This window comes from Phoca vitulina, unplaced genomic scaffold, assembly GCF_004348235.1.
Source record: "Phoca vitulina isolate PV1807 unplaced genomic scaffold, GSC_HSeal_1.0 scaffold25, whole genome shotgun sequence".
NCBI classification, from domain to species: domain Eukaryota; kingdom Metazoa; phylum Chordata; class Mammalia; order Carnivora; family Phocidae; genus Phoca; species Phoca vitulina.
The window spans coordinates 15,001,619-15,016,977 of record NW_022589728.1 but is presented as its reverse complement, the minus strand read 5'-3'; the positions used below and the strand labels follow the sequence as shown (position 1 = coordinate 15,016,977).

The following is a 15,359-nucleotide window of genomic DNA, read 5'->3' as shown; positions in this document are numbered from 1 at the left end:
TGCATGATGGAAATATCACACAGAAGGTTTCACACAGACTGAAATGGGTTCCAAGAGTTTCTTTGGACTCTACATCAATCTCCACCACTGCCCCCTTCAGTGAGGAGTTCAAAGATTACTCAAACTTTGAGAACACATAGTGACAAAAATCTTAAAGAATATAATATCGGGATCTTATTAGCTGTTCCAACCTGTTCCTTTGATTGATTGAATAATCTAAGTATATGTGTGTATATATATACACACATATATATAAATGACAAACTCCTTGAGAACAAGAATTGCATTTATCTTCCTTTAAGTTACAGACAGCAAAAGTATTTCATCTCTAATTGAAACATGCTTTACTAATTCCATGTGAAAATGATGTTGGCAAACTTATAGGTACTCAGCCTATGGGCTGACTTGACTTAACATGAAAACTATGTTGAGCAAGACAGATTCTGACCTTCCTTACATTTTATCTTGTAATTATCTGTCTTTTGATGTTATCAAAATTAGCCACCTTTCCAATAATTTTCACATAGTATAAGATATTATGTTCCCAACAAGAATTATTAGAATAATATTATATATATATAAAGTCTTCAGAGTAGCATGGGCTTCCTTTCTAAAACACTCTTGGGCTGTACCAGAAGGAACTGAATAATTTAACAGGAAGTTTGGGTAAATCCAAGATAGCGATATTATTTCCCTTTAAAATAAGCATATCTCTATATCCCCCGGTCTTAGAAGCCCTTGTAAGTTTTCCTTGATACTTTCAGTTTTAAAAAAATATATATGTATATATATGTGAGTCAAGATCAACAGATTTTCTTTCTATAACCATTTCTCAAAACACAGATTCCGGCTCCTGGTTCAGAAGTCAATTAGAATATTTATGTGGGTTGTGGGTACCCTACACTTAGTCTCATTTACATGATCTCTTTGCACTCTGTGAGGTGGGAATGGTTTATGGAACCTTTACTTGATTTTGCATATTGACCTTGACCACTGAGGTTTTAGAAAAATGCTTCTTGCTCGTGCAAGTCAGCCATTGTTCCAGCAGTTCTTCCTTTCAGCCTGAGAAGGCTTCAGGTCATGAGATACGGCCCCTTCCTTGACCCAATATCTTTGTTTGGCTTTTTCTCTTGAAATGATCTTGTGCTGATGTCCATATTTGCACTATCATTCATTCTTTTTTTTTTTTTTTTGCTTTTTCTTCTCTCATTCCCTCCCTCTTCCCCTTACTTGCACATACACGCGCATGCATACGCACACAGAGGAAAATCTATATGTGTCAGACATTCAGCAAGGGAAAGACAAAGGCACTGAGTTAATTACCCATCATTTACTGCTGCTGAGAAGAGCAGATGGCAGCAGACGATATGTAAATGGCAAGGGGCAGTGAATTATTCGATTTTTTTAGATTAATCGTCGATGACAAAGGAAGTGATTACAGGCTGTGACATTTATACAAATGTATAAAGTACATCACACTAAAAAATAGAGCTTAATATTATTATGAGGATGTCAGGCATGTGAAACACTTTTGTCACAATACAAAGCAACAAATTTTACAATGACCCAAGAATATGTTCTCCCTTTACCTTAAAACTTTAGGGAGTCCCAGACTCTGAAAAAAAAAAGGAACTCAAGTCCGAGTACTATGAAACATTCACCGCCCCCAGCCTAACCAAACTAAATAAGCACAAAATATAAGGAATGCCCTACACAGTAGAATGATATTTATTGGAACATGAAACAAAACCGTATTGCTTGCTCACAACAGATCTGGTGCCCTATCAGTGAGTAGACTGTAAAACAGGAAAGGTCCTAACAAAATACAAGCTAGAAATAGAAATTAAAATTAAAGGTGATGTTTGACTGTGAGGCCCATTTATGTGGTGTGGAAGAAGAACAAATTAAAAGAGAAAAGGAAAAAAAAAAGGATTATGTCCTATTATATCAAAATACTACCCTATCAGACACACACAGAGAAAATCTCCCAATAATTTTCAAGGTCAAAATGAAGAAATTTCTGGCCAAGTTTCTCTTCTAAGTAATATACACCTGTGTATAAACATGAGCCCAAGAGCACAGACACACACACACACACACACACACTCTCTCTCTCTCTCTCTCTCTCCCTCCTCTTTCCAAGAGGGAAGTATACATAGTAGCCTGTACTTTCTGTTGCTTCAATAATTAATTGGTACACGAACAAATCAGATGCTCTCTCCTCTGCAGATCAGAGAAACTGCCCCATCATCGAAATGTTTTCAATCACCCTGTTATTAAATCTATATGGTGCTTATATTATTGAAAACAGAGGAAGCCATCGAGCCACACATTTGTTCCCTGAAAGCATTCTGGTCACTGTGGTTCTGAGGTTGCCCCTTTGGATGAGAGCTTAGCTCCAAACCTCGACATAGAGAAAGAGGGAGAGTTTAGGGCACATTTATTTATACTCTTCAGAAATACTTTCAAAACATGCAAGGCAAAACATCACCAAAATTAGTGCTGAGTACTTCACCATTATGCATTCTTTGTTGACAATAGGGCCACTGGTGCCTGTGAGTGTGTGTGTGTGTGTGTGTGTGTGTGAGAGAGAGAGAGAGAGAGAGAGAGAATGAGGGAGAGGGAGAGAGAATCATCCGAGTACGATGGGGTGGGAGCCGGGTTGGGGGAGGGGCATTATTAGTCAGCAGCCGCACTAGATAGACCATTTAAGTCTGCCAATCCATTCTGAATGAACGTGGGTTCAGGAATAAAGTGCAGGCAGAACCAATCTGCCCTGAAGAAAAGGAAAGCATAAAATATTGCACAAAGAAAGGAGAATTTCCAGGGTGGCTTTAATAGCAACCCAAGCTGGCAGGTGCTCAAAGCAAACCATTAGTTGTGCATTCAGGTTTTAGAAAATATTATTGTTTTTCGTTATTTTTTTTCATGTAGCCATACAAAGCGGTACTCACAGATGCAAATAATGCGGATTTATGCCTTGCTATAAACACGATGGGGTACACGACTTGACTACTTCCTTATGAAATTTTACCTGTATATACATGTTACTGACATTATACAAAGTATGCTTAAATATAGGTGGTTACCTTTAGTTGAAATTGAGCCTGAAATGTAGCCACCTTACCCTTACTCAGCATTTCATTTGTATTTTGAGATGATCATATTTTAAATAAAAAGATTGAAATAGTAGTGAAGGTTAACCACCACCTGGAAAAGTTATGTAAATATCTGGACCCCATGACAAAAAAAGGACAATTATTTTAGCAAATAATTCTAGATGCGCTCACTCCATACTCACTCTGTCCTCTACACTTTCAGGGCACAGTGCCTACGACGTTAAGTTCATTCTTGACAAGTAAAAATAAGCCAAACCAAATAATTCTCCCTACATGTGAAGAGGGAAATATTCTGAAGAATTTATGTGTCAGAAAGAATTCTGGAAATACAGGTAAGATCTTACAATATTCAAATAGCAGCCCTATGAAGCCATAGTTGTTTGCTGCTACTGAATCTTTGTTAGGAAATCTCTTGAAAGTCGTCATTCATGCTCCAGACAACCTCATTTTAAACAAAACAAAGCAAAAATTAGAAAACATACTTATCTACAGTGAAAACTATTTCAAAAATAAGCTTTACTTTTAAAAATACCTGAAATAACAATAAGTAATTGGGTTTCAGTCTTCTTTGTATTTTATTAGAAGTCCTCTCTTCCCCAGTTCATAGGGGGAAAAAAAGACAAATGGAAATAAAATTGCCAATCAAACTCTTCTATATGAACTGTTAGGTTGCAGTTGTGTTTATTCTGTTTTAACGAAATGTTTTGTAAATAAAACACATTGAAAATGCTTTTATAGACAATCAAACCAAATTTTATTTGGTTGATAACAGACTATAGTAAGGACATATGTTATGAACATACTATTCAAAATGAGCAAGGTTTTTTTAAAATTAATGTTATCAGATCAAAGTACTACACATAACAAAATCTTAGCAGGTCAAAGCCATTATAGTAAAAATAACTAAATGCCTTTTGAAGAAATATAGATTATAAGTACAGAATATATTAATAGAGTATTACATAAGAACATATATATAAAATAAATACATTATACATAGTTTATATACTAATGGTTGAACCAGAATATTAAATTATAATGTGCATGTGCATTCAAGTTCTAGAAGGAAACATTTTGGTAGTGAATATAGGCATTTATTAAGATCCTAGTATTTCTAAATGACATTTAGAGAATATTTTAAAACAGCAAGTTGGGAATTTGAGGTAAACATATTTTAGGAAATGTATCCAAACTTCAAAATTATTTACTTAAATTGAATATTAGTTTGCCATCAAAGCATCCCTACACCAAATGAAATAAACATTTTCAACGAGACATAATAAGATGAGTTAAAATTTTTAAAGGCTGTCTGCTCATAGAACATAATGAGCCTATGCATTTCAAAGAACACTGAAGGAGATCAGACAAAAATAAAATATTCCCTAAAATCAGAAGACAAAGATCTACAGTCCCAAAGTAATTTGTTTTAGTTTATTCTTTGCTTTACTTTAATGCATATCTTGTAAGCTTCTCCGACCTGAAAATAGAATAAAAAGCTAGGCCTAATGTGAAAAAGTAGACTGCATAGTATGCCTAAGTAAAGAAATATATTTCACGAGAGCTTATTTTTATGCCTTTGTACTTCACCTTTCTAAACAGTATCACTTGTTTTTATAAAACATTTTAGTAACATTTTGCATTTTGCGTGCATACAAACACATATTTTGTGTATTAAATATTTACAATGCATTTTACGTACATAATACATCTCCTTACGCCAACACTAAATTATTTGACAACAGCAAAGATAAAATGTCTCCAAAGAGAGAATGAATGCAGTAGCTCCTTTTTTCTTTTAAAATGTAACCGAATGAGGTAATATTAATGGTATTTCAAAGCATGGAATATCTCTAATTTCCCTACTTTCTTATTTAGAGATGGTAAAATGTATTTTGCCTTTTGAAAAGAACATCAATTCAAAGAATTATGAAATTCTGCCTTGTAAGAGTAGACCTTACATTTAATCTTTGGATGATTCTTCCAGTTCAACTCAACTGACTCCATTTTTATCAGTTCTATTTTTAAGGATAATACAGAATTTACTATAGCAACCTAAACCCAAGTAGTTTTCTCTCACTTTCTTTCTTGCTCTAAATCAAACCCATAGAGCCCTCTATTGGAAGGATTTCAGATTGCACGGTGTTGCTTTTACTCGGAGCACAGGAAATGTTTGGAATGCTAACCTTTTTTATTTTATGCTAACAATTTTTATTTTAGAAGGCATAGGACACGAGTTTATGTGCCGCTTCCCATCACAACAAAAGCCATTTTGTGCCAAAATAGTAAAATACGTAAACACAAGATACCTTTACTCCAGAAACTCCAATCTGTGCTGCATTAGTTCGGGGAATGATGTTAAACTAGCGGATTCTACAGCACCACAGTCATACACTCTGTAAAACACTTGGATGCTGTTTTCACAAAAGGGAATTAATACAGGCATCCTTTGGTTTAGCCTGTAGGAATGATCTAGAGACAAAAGATATACCCATTTGACAAGCAATCATTTAAATAGGTTCTAGGAGCTTTTAAAGTTTTGAAATATTTATGCATTCATTTGCAACAACAATATTTTCCTGTATTTAAAAAGGATCCAATCCAAAGAGAAGATTCCTGGGCTTTTAGGGATGATTTTTTTTTTTTAAATAGAAGGCTTTTTGTTTAGCACATTTTTAATTATCAGATTGAGGAAGGGTGTTGGCATACCAGGACGCCACCTGTCCTGGACAGCTCTGGGTTCCTCTATGCGGCAAACCTCCCTCTGGGTCTGCTGTAGGTTTCTTCAACTTATCCAGACTCCCATTTGGTTTCAACAGTGGCTGGTTTCTTATCACTTCCCACCATCCTTCTGGCTGCTACCCCGAGCTTCATCTTCATCTCCTCGGAGAACTATCCTTGCTAATCCAACATAGCCCGGCTTCCTCTATCAGGAGCATGACACATTTAACTTCATCTCCTATAAAAATCAGTGTTGCTCTACATGCTAATGGAATGACTTTCATGGATAACGTGGCTGACTTCTTGGCTGGGTCAAGTAGCATCTTAGTTGGCATCGAGTAACTAATTTTTTAATGCATTGTCTTCATGAAATTGCCCTCAGTGCATGTGGCAGACGGCCAGAGTTGGAGAACCCTAACAGGTTACCCAACAATTTATAGAATTCTCAATCCTATGGAAATGCGTATGAGAATCATATTTTTGGCAAATTTTGGTGGGTCATCCATCTTAAGGAAGGAAAGAAAAAAAGCATGTGCACAGCAGCCTGTCTTCTCCCAAAGACCCTCGGCTTATATAATAAGGATTAAAAAAAAAAAAAAAAAAGGCAAGCTACTTCATCTCCAAAAAAGGTTTTTTGCTAGCCCCAGGCAAAGGGCACTAGGTCTATTTTTTGAAAGACTCGATTATCCCAAATTATTTAAGAAGATAACAGAAAGTAGGCTTTAGAACCCTTCTCTACATGAAAGGAAATGTTGATCTTCTTACCCCTAAGCCAAACGGAAGCTTTTCTCTAATACTTATCTGAGCATACCTAGTCTGCAATAAAACTAACTTGAAAGTTTATATAATACATATCTGTTTATATAATACACACATATATATATTTTTTTTGAGGGCGTGAAAGAAGAAACATAAGCCAGGGGAACAAAACCTAGGTAGTCATGAAAGTTAAGCAACGGCCCGTAAGTCAAAATTTGGGAAGAATTTGGGAATGAGAATTAAAAAAAAAAATCAAGACTACTGCCCTGCTTATCCTTCTTGCTTTAGTTTTCATGGGAATCCACATGGAGCAACTCTTGTGTGCATTTGCTACAGGCACTTATGTACATTATCTCATTCTGTAGAGGGAAAGAGAATAAGAGGATTCAACATTGGTAAATACGGGTAAAACCAATCCAAGGTTTTGAGACAATTAAATTGGGGTGAAGAAGGTCAAAAGAGTTGAACAGCATTTCAAAAATAATTCCAAAACTAATCTATAGAATTAGAAATGGGATTTGGAGGGAAGGCCAGTTTTCTGAAACTCGAATTCATTTGCATGGTTCTCAAGAATTTTCTTTAGTAACTGCAAGATAAGGATTCCAACTAGACAGAGAATGGTACTCACGATTCTAACTCCTTCATTTAAGGAGCTAAATCTTCAACCAAAATGAAACTCAAAGGATTAGTTTACATCCATCAGATGATTCTGGCCACTTGGTCTCAAATTCCTGAGCTCCGAGCACAGCAACTGGGAAAGGTGTTTCCCTGGTGAACAGATTCATCCCTGCTGTCTCCTGAGTGATGAGAAGCACATATCCATGGCCAGCATTCAGTACGGGCAAGCCCCTGCAGCAATGAGACCTGCCTCAGCATCTTCACACACTTGGCTATCACCGTGATCTAGAGCTCATATTCTGAACTGATGGACCTAGATTAATCCTGTAGAATGAGTCTCTACATGGTCTGCATGCATTTTTTACTGATTAGGTTTCCTTGGTTGACTTTTAGCCTAAGAATCAAATAGAGACGCATTTCTGTCATTTGCATCTTTGCATCTGAATGTCCTCTTTTCAAGAAACAACACTGCCTTCGGAAGATAAAGTAAGCAGTTAAAGAATAATGTCTCTTTGGGGACACACATTAAGTGTCTCTATGTGAGAAAGCATCACATGCTAAAAACAATTTGCCTAACGCCACCCCAAACTTCTGATTCTGAGGAGCAAAGACTGCTTATTGATTACTAAAGTAAGAGTCACCAGGACTTCTAAAAAAAAAAGTGATTGCAGGCATATGCACCTAGTGTCCTCATTAAAATGTTTTGAGCATAAAATCTCAACTGGCCATAGGATCAGAGCATCTGATATTAATATCTACCTGTCTTTGCACCAGAGGACAAAGGTGAGCATTTGGATGATTATATAATTAGTAGGATTCTGCAAATACATATTTTAACTTCTTATTTAATCAATGGAAAAAGAAAGATTTTCATACACATACATATTTTCAGAATCTTCTAAACTCAATTTCAGGATTGGAAGAGTTCCCTGGGTCCCTTCTCTTCCAGTGAAAGTATTTAGTAAAATAGCTTGAGCAAATAATCAAACCATCAATAAGATGTATAATATTATTATTTTCAACAGGCTGAATTTCAGCAAATTAGATCAAATTTGATAAATTTGATAAAAAGCAAAAAATCCATTTTGAAAATTGTCTTAAAAATCATAACCTTAGAAATTCCTTTATCCAAAAACAAAAACAAAACAAAACAAAACAACCTAAAGATCTGTTTTCTTCTACTGAGAGAGTTAAAAAAGCATTCAATATGGAAACCTAATTTTACATGGCAACCAGATAAATCTCTAAAAATGAATAAAAATTATGTGCTAGTGTTTTCTAAGTTGGTCTATAGAAATATCCAAGGAGAGCATTACAATTTAAACTTCTTCCTGTCTTTGTAGACTCTAAATCAAAACAAAGCAGTAGTGTTCCAGGAAACATGCTCATCACTAAGAGTCACAGACGGAATTCTAGAAAGAGCTGGGGATGATCCCCCTCCACCGATGATACATGAGGGGCTCCTGATGCCAGCTCGCTATGGGCTGTATTAATAGTCCTTGGAGCCTGGATTGATGTTAATTAGAAACATCTCCATGTGAAGCACTAAACTTTCATCCAGCATCCTCACATTCCATAATTTTCTAAATTTCAGAAAAAAAACAAATACATCTTTGGCCGTTAAGCTATTAGGAGAATTATATGTATGTACAAGAGAGCAAGGGTTTAAAGTGGGGAAGAATACACCCCCTGGGCCAATCTTCCTGCCTCTAAGCTTGCTGTCTCTCTCTCTCTCTCTCTAAGCCATTCTGGCATTTCATCAACTTTATCTCTGTTAAAATGCTTTATGAATCCATTCACTCCTCTCTTTAAAACCTTCAGTGATGTGAGGTCAAGGGCAGGATCCTTGGCTTGGTGTTTAACATCGGATTGCCAGATAAAATGTGGGATGCCTAGATAAATTTGAATTTCAGATTAAACCACAAACATTTTTTTTATAAGTGTGCAGAATTTGGGACATAGCTAGACTAAAAAAAAAAAATATTTGTTGTCTATCTGAAATTCACATTTAACTGGGCATCTTAAATTTGTATTTGCTAAATCTGGCACAGACCCCGGTCCCAACACTTCTTGTCAGCTAATTTTCCCACCATTGCAGAACTAACTCTACGCTCCAGCCAAAATAGGAACTCTCTGTTCCCCACACACCTGCACTTCCCCGACTCCACACATTTGTTCAGTCCTGTTTCTGCCCATCATGCCCTCCTCCATTCCATTAAACTTCTACTCGTCTTGAAGACCCAGTTCAGATTGCATCATTCCCACAAACTCTGACTTGATAGTGAATTCTTACAACGCACCGTCTTTCACATTAATTCATCAATCATCTCTACCTTGTGGTTTTTCTCCCATTGTTACATCTCAGACTTCATTTAAACCCTGGAACAGGTCTTAACTTTTCTCACACTTAGGCTCAAACCGCCCAATAGTTTAGAAGCCCCGTGAAGCAGGGTGGCTGTTTATCTTGTACATTTGTGTACTGACCCCGGAACATGACCTCGAGCAGAGTATACTTTCAGGAAGGGAAACAGGTGAATACTAATGCTAGGAGGGGCTTATTATGGACTAGAAGTGGCACATATCATTGTAATTCATCCTTCCAACAGACTGGTATCATCCTTCTCTTTAAAGAAACCAAGGCTATCAGAAGGGTTAAGCATCTTGTATCAGGTAACGATAAGACGCAGAATTTGAACCCGGGTCTGACTCCTGAGTCAACGCCACACCGTTGTTTCCGTCAATGCTGTTGTCATTTGCTGCTAGGGCTACGGCTGTCAGAACAAAGTTTGCAGGGCTGGTTTGGAAGGCTCAGGAAATGAAAAATCTAAGCAGGGAAGCTGAGGTCAAGGAGGCGACTAAGGAACTTTGTAGGAAGTGCAGATTGCAGCTGGGGCGGACTCTGCCATCCTGGGAAAAGCCAGAACAGCTGGGGCAGCAGAAGAGAAAAGCCCACTGCATGGGGTGAAGAAAATTAAGTGGAACAGAAGCAGAGCTGACTCCACATTTGCTGGTAACTGAATGTTTGCAAGCAAACAGCGGTCCGGAGCCAGCCCAGGCAGAGAGGCTAGTCCCATGCTCTCCCTGTAGGCTGAAACACTTGGGGTCTTGCTGCAGAGCATGGTTGCTCGAAGAAAGGAGGAAAGGAGAGAAGCAGCAGGCAAAAGCCCAAAGCTGAATTCCCAGCAGAAACTAGGCATTTATGTGCAGTAAATTGCCTGTAGGTCAGTAGATTCTTAAAAAGCATGAAAGCTCCCTAAAGGTCAGTGAACATTTTTAAAAATTTCAGTGCACATTTGTGCACCATTGCATGCTTTGCTATTTTTCAGCTCCAGGCTCAGCAAGGGAGAAATGTGGTGATTCTAGGGTCTGGGAGCCTCACCCAGAGGCCCTCTGGAAAATACCATCTACTAGATATACCATCACCCTTATCTCGGAAGGCTTATCTAGTGATAAATTTCATTTCTGCCTCCCTGCTGTTCAGAGGCCTCTGCAGTCAGCATGAGTGAGATAAGAACAGTGGAGCTGGATTCTCTCCCTCTTGCCACTGTGAATTTGTGACACGGAGGTCTAGCATTTTATTATATTTTGTGTAGTTAAATGTGCATCATTTGGAAGAAGAACATTCCAGAGAACATTCACCTGCCCATTTAATAGCCTCGGTAGCTAAAACTAAAAGCAAGCTGTGGTTGTCAGGATAAGCAACGATTCCCCCACAATGCCAAAGACATTATTATAAACTCAGGATCAATAGACATTACAAAGCAGTGTTGCTTTTATTTTCAGCTTTAACCTTTGAGAAAATCAAGGCTTCAGAATATCGAATCAGATCAGCACATCAGCGATTGCAGACACAGATACAATTGGGGCATTCAATTAGGGTGCTGCCAAACAATTATAAATCTTCTTTGTAAGGTGCCTTAGTTTCTTATCCTGTGTGGATTGCTCACACAAATAAAGCATCTCGTTGTACAGACCTAATTTTTCTTAACATATATCAAAGTGCATTTCCGGTTCACAGTTATGGGATACTCCAAGTTACATATGGAAAAACTAAAGTCAGATAGTTTATAAACCCTAGATGTTGATTAACCTATCAGTGGGCTAGCCAAGATGAGTGGCCAAAATGGAATTAAATGCAAGGGGTATAAGTAACGTCAAAAGATGTAAAATCTGTGAAATCTCAACCAACTGAACAATGCTCTGCGACTGACAAAAGCTTCATGAGCTAGAGACCCCTGTTCAGCCATAACGTTGTAATATCCCTACTGAGGACCACTGGCTTTCTGAAGCACCTAAGATCTGGAGTACTTTCCTTCTAAGGTTGTGTTTCTGCCCACTTGTCGCTATTCATGATGGCCCAAAGGTTCAGACTTGGGGGATGGACACAGAGTGTTTTGGAAGTAGGACAAACTGAAGAGCAGTTACAGGAAGCCAAGCTCCTCCGATAAAGCTCCCGTTCGTTATCTGTTTTAGAAGCAAGACAAATCCTTCAGACACTTCAAGGACATACAGGTATACTGAAATCCAAAATCTTGCTAATAAATGACAGCAACCAGCCAACCACACTGGCTGGCGAACAGCCACCAGAAGTGAAGTGATTCTCTTTGAGCTAAACTGTGAGTCAGGTGCTTTCTTGCTTTCTTGTCCTCTCTCTCTCTCTCTCCTTTTCTTTCCCTGCCCCCTCCCTCCCTCTCTCTTCACTGCTAGCACACAAACACACACATACATACACACACTCTTGGGTGTACACACTGCTAAGGTCAGGTCTATGATAGAATCTAAGATCCAGAGAAATTCATTCTTTTGCCTCTCCTAGGTCAAGGGATGCCCGTGGATTATAAATATCATTAAAAAAAATGTGTCTGCAGGACTAGGGAGCAAGAAGGCCTAGAGAAGCCCCTACTTACTTAATATGCTATCTTCATACACGTGAAAAGGGTAAAAGTAGGACCTTTAAGTAAAGATGAAAGGCAGCAGCGTTGTTCATCCTAAAGAAGAGCAGGTTAAGAGGTGATTTGATTACTAGTCCCAAGTACACAAAGGGCATTCTTATGAAAGTGATGGTGATTGATTGCTCTCCATATTGGCAGAGGACCTGACAGGACGAAATGGGCCTAAAGATAGAGTCCAGTTAAATGTAAAGAAAAAAAAAAAAATATGTTCAACTTCAGGTTGATCAAACGCAGAAATGGCTGGCGTGGGAGGTGGGGGCGGCGGGGTGGGTAGAGAATTCGTTCCTGGAGCTCTTCAGAAAAAAATAAGCCGTTATCTTCCCAGTGTCTAAAATTATGCCTACCTTAAAGAACCCGCCCAATGACTCCTGATTACTAATTCTAGGTGAATGGTTAGGAGACGAGAATGGGCTGTGGAAATTAAATACTATGAGAAATTATATCGGAATGCCTGCAGCATTTAGCATATATTTGGTACTCATTTCACCACACCAAAACCAATCCTGTGAGTGAGCTCCATGTTGTCACTCACCTGCCTTATCCGTTGCATTGGACGCAGCTTTTCACCCCCTCCTTGAAGTCTATCCCTCACTTGGCTGCTGGAACACCACCATCTTGGTCCTCCTTCTTACTGGTTCCTCCTTTTCATCCCAGCCTCTGAGGCGGATAGACACAGACTCAGTCCTTGGACCCCTTCTCCTCTCTGACTATACTCACCCCATAGCTGCTGTCATGCAGCCCTGTGTCTTTAAATACCACTTAGATTCTGAAGACTGCCAAATTTATATCTCCAGCTGGACTTCTCCTGAGCTCCAAACTCATATAATCCAACTGCCTACTCTATACCTCCCCTTGGACCTGTAATAGAGATCTAATAAAATCAAGCTCCCAATTTCCCTCCTTATCACCGAATTTTGCCCTCCTGCTTCTTGGCCATCCTTTTTGTTTGTTTGCTTTTTGTTTGTTTGTTTTTCTTTTTCAAGTTTTTATTTAAATTCTAGTTAGTGAACATACAGCGCAATATTGGTTTCAGGAGTAGAATTCAGTGATTCGTCACTTACATACAACACCCAGGGCTCATCACAAGTGCCCTCCTTAATGCCCATCACCCATCAAACCCATCCCCCACCCACCTCCCTCCATCAACCCTCAGTTTGTTCTCTATCGTTAAAAGTCTCTTATGATTTGTTTCCCTCTCCTTTTTTTTCTTCCTTCCCATATGTTAATCTTTTCTTAAATTCCACATATGAGTGAAATCATGTGGTATTTGACTTTCTCTGACTGACTTATTTTGCTCAGCATAATACACTCTAGCTCCATCCGTGTCATTGCAAATGGCAAGATTTCATTCTTTTTGATGGGTGGGTAATATTCCACATCTTCTTCATCCCTTCATCAGTGGATGGACATTTGGGCTCTCTCCATAGTTTGGCTATGGTTGATAATGCTGCTATAAATATCGGGGTGCACATACCCCTTCAAATCAGTATTTTTGTAGCCTTTCTGCCATCTCTTTAAATGGCAACTCTATTCCTCCAGTTGCTTAGGCCCAGGATCATGGAGTCTTTCTTATGCCTTCTCTCTTCTCCACTCACATCCAACCCATAGCAAATTCTGTCAGTTATATTCTCAAAAGATGTGCATTTTTAACCCTTTCCACTGCTACCACCCTGCTTCCTACAACCCTCATCTCTTCCCCCAGGTATTGCCACATTGTCCCAATTCACGTCTCTGCTTCCACCTTTACCAGCACAGCTGATCCTTTAACAATGTGTTAGTGCATGTGACTCTTCTGGTCCAATTTTGCATTGGCTTCCAATTCATTCAGACGAAAGCCAACGTCCTTAATGTATTTGTTGTGGCCCCAAAGGACATAGGTGATTGGGCCTCTCTGACCTCACTCATCTCCAGCCTTGCCAGCCTCCTTACTAGTCCTCAATCATGCCCAACATGCTTTCACCTCAGAGATCTTGCCCCTGCCTGGATATTTCTTTTCTCAGATATACACATGCTGCACTTTTTCCCTTCAGATCGGTGCTCAAAGGACACTGTGATAGTGAGACCCTCCCTGACTAACCATTATGAAATGGTGATCCCCCAGACCTGTGTCAGCATTTCCTCCCCCCCCCCACCCCTTGCTCTCCTCAGTTATTTATTCTGTCTGGAATGACCATATCAGTTACCAGCCAAAGAGATATTTATGCAGCTGAAAGGAGGGATATATTTTTAAAATTTTTTTTAAATTGAAGTATAATTGACATATAACATTAGATCAGTTTGGGGTATAGGACATAATGATTCAGTATATTATATATGGCAAAGTGATTACCACAATAAATCCAGTTACCACCCATCACCTTACAGAGTTACAGGACATTTTTTTCTTAGGAGGAGAACTTTCCAGATTTACTCTCTCAGCAACTTTCCAATAGGTAATACAGTACTATTGACTACAGTCACCATGCTGTACATAACATACTCATCACTTACTTATTTTATAAATGCACGTTTGTACCTCTTGATTATTTTTACCCATTTTACACATACCCCTATCCCCCTTCCCTCTGGCGACCACCAATCTGTACTCAGCATCTATGAGTTTTGTTTTATTTGAAAGGAGGCACTATTAATGACTACTACAGGTGACACACAAACCAGGAATTTTCCAGGCAAACCAGGACATATGGTCCGTAGTACCTCTCATCACCCAACATAACGTTTATTCATTCATCAGTTTGTTGTTTGACTCTCTGCAGTGGAACATACCCTCCAAGAAGTCAGAAACTTTTTGTTCATGATTATATCCAAAGTAGGTGCTGAATAATGTATTGATTGAATAGATGGCTATGTGAATAAATATTTCCTGTACTAAATCGAGCCTATCAAAACCTGTAGGTATACCAATAATAACAACAAATTTTAGCTAAAATTATGGAATGCTTACTAAGTATGCACCAGCCACCATAATGACTACCATCTATGCACTCCCATTGAAAACTTACAGCCATTCTCTGAGCCCCACATTACAGACTGAAGGAGAACACTCAGAGAGGTTAAGGGTCTGCCCCTGTTTACACAGCAAGGGAGTGCTAGTGTGCACTTGACACTCAACTATTTCCTTCTCTGAAATGACCTGGTGACCAGTCTCTCTGCCTATAGTCTGTCCATCCTTCCCTCTGTCCTCAGACATGTC

The 15,359-nt window shown here is 38.6% G+C and overlaps 1 long non-coding RNA gene across 3 annotated transcripts in view; it reads right to left on the bottom strand.

Moving 5' to 3' along the window:
• The window catches only part of LOC116642964, a 40,625-nt gene extending 27,687 nt beyond the window's left edge, over positions 1-12,938 (bottom strand). For all 3 annotated transcript variants that reach the window (XR_004301459.1, XR_004301458.1, XR_004301457.1), the window contains exon 1: positions 12,699-12,938. This is a non-coding gene — a long non-coding RNA (uncharacterized LOC116642964). The remainder of the gene's footprint in view (positions 1-12,698) is intronic.
• Between the last annotated feature and the right edge of the window lie 2,421 nt (positions 12,939-15,359).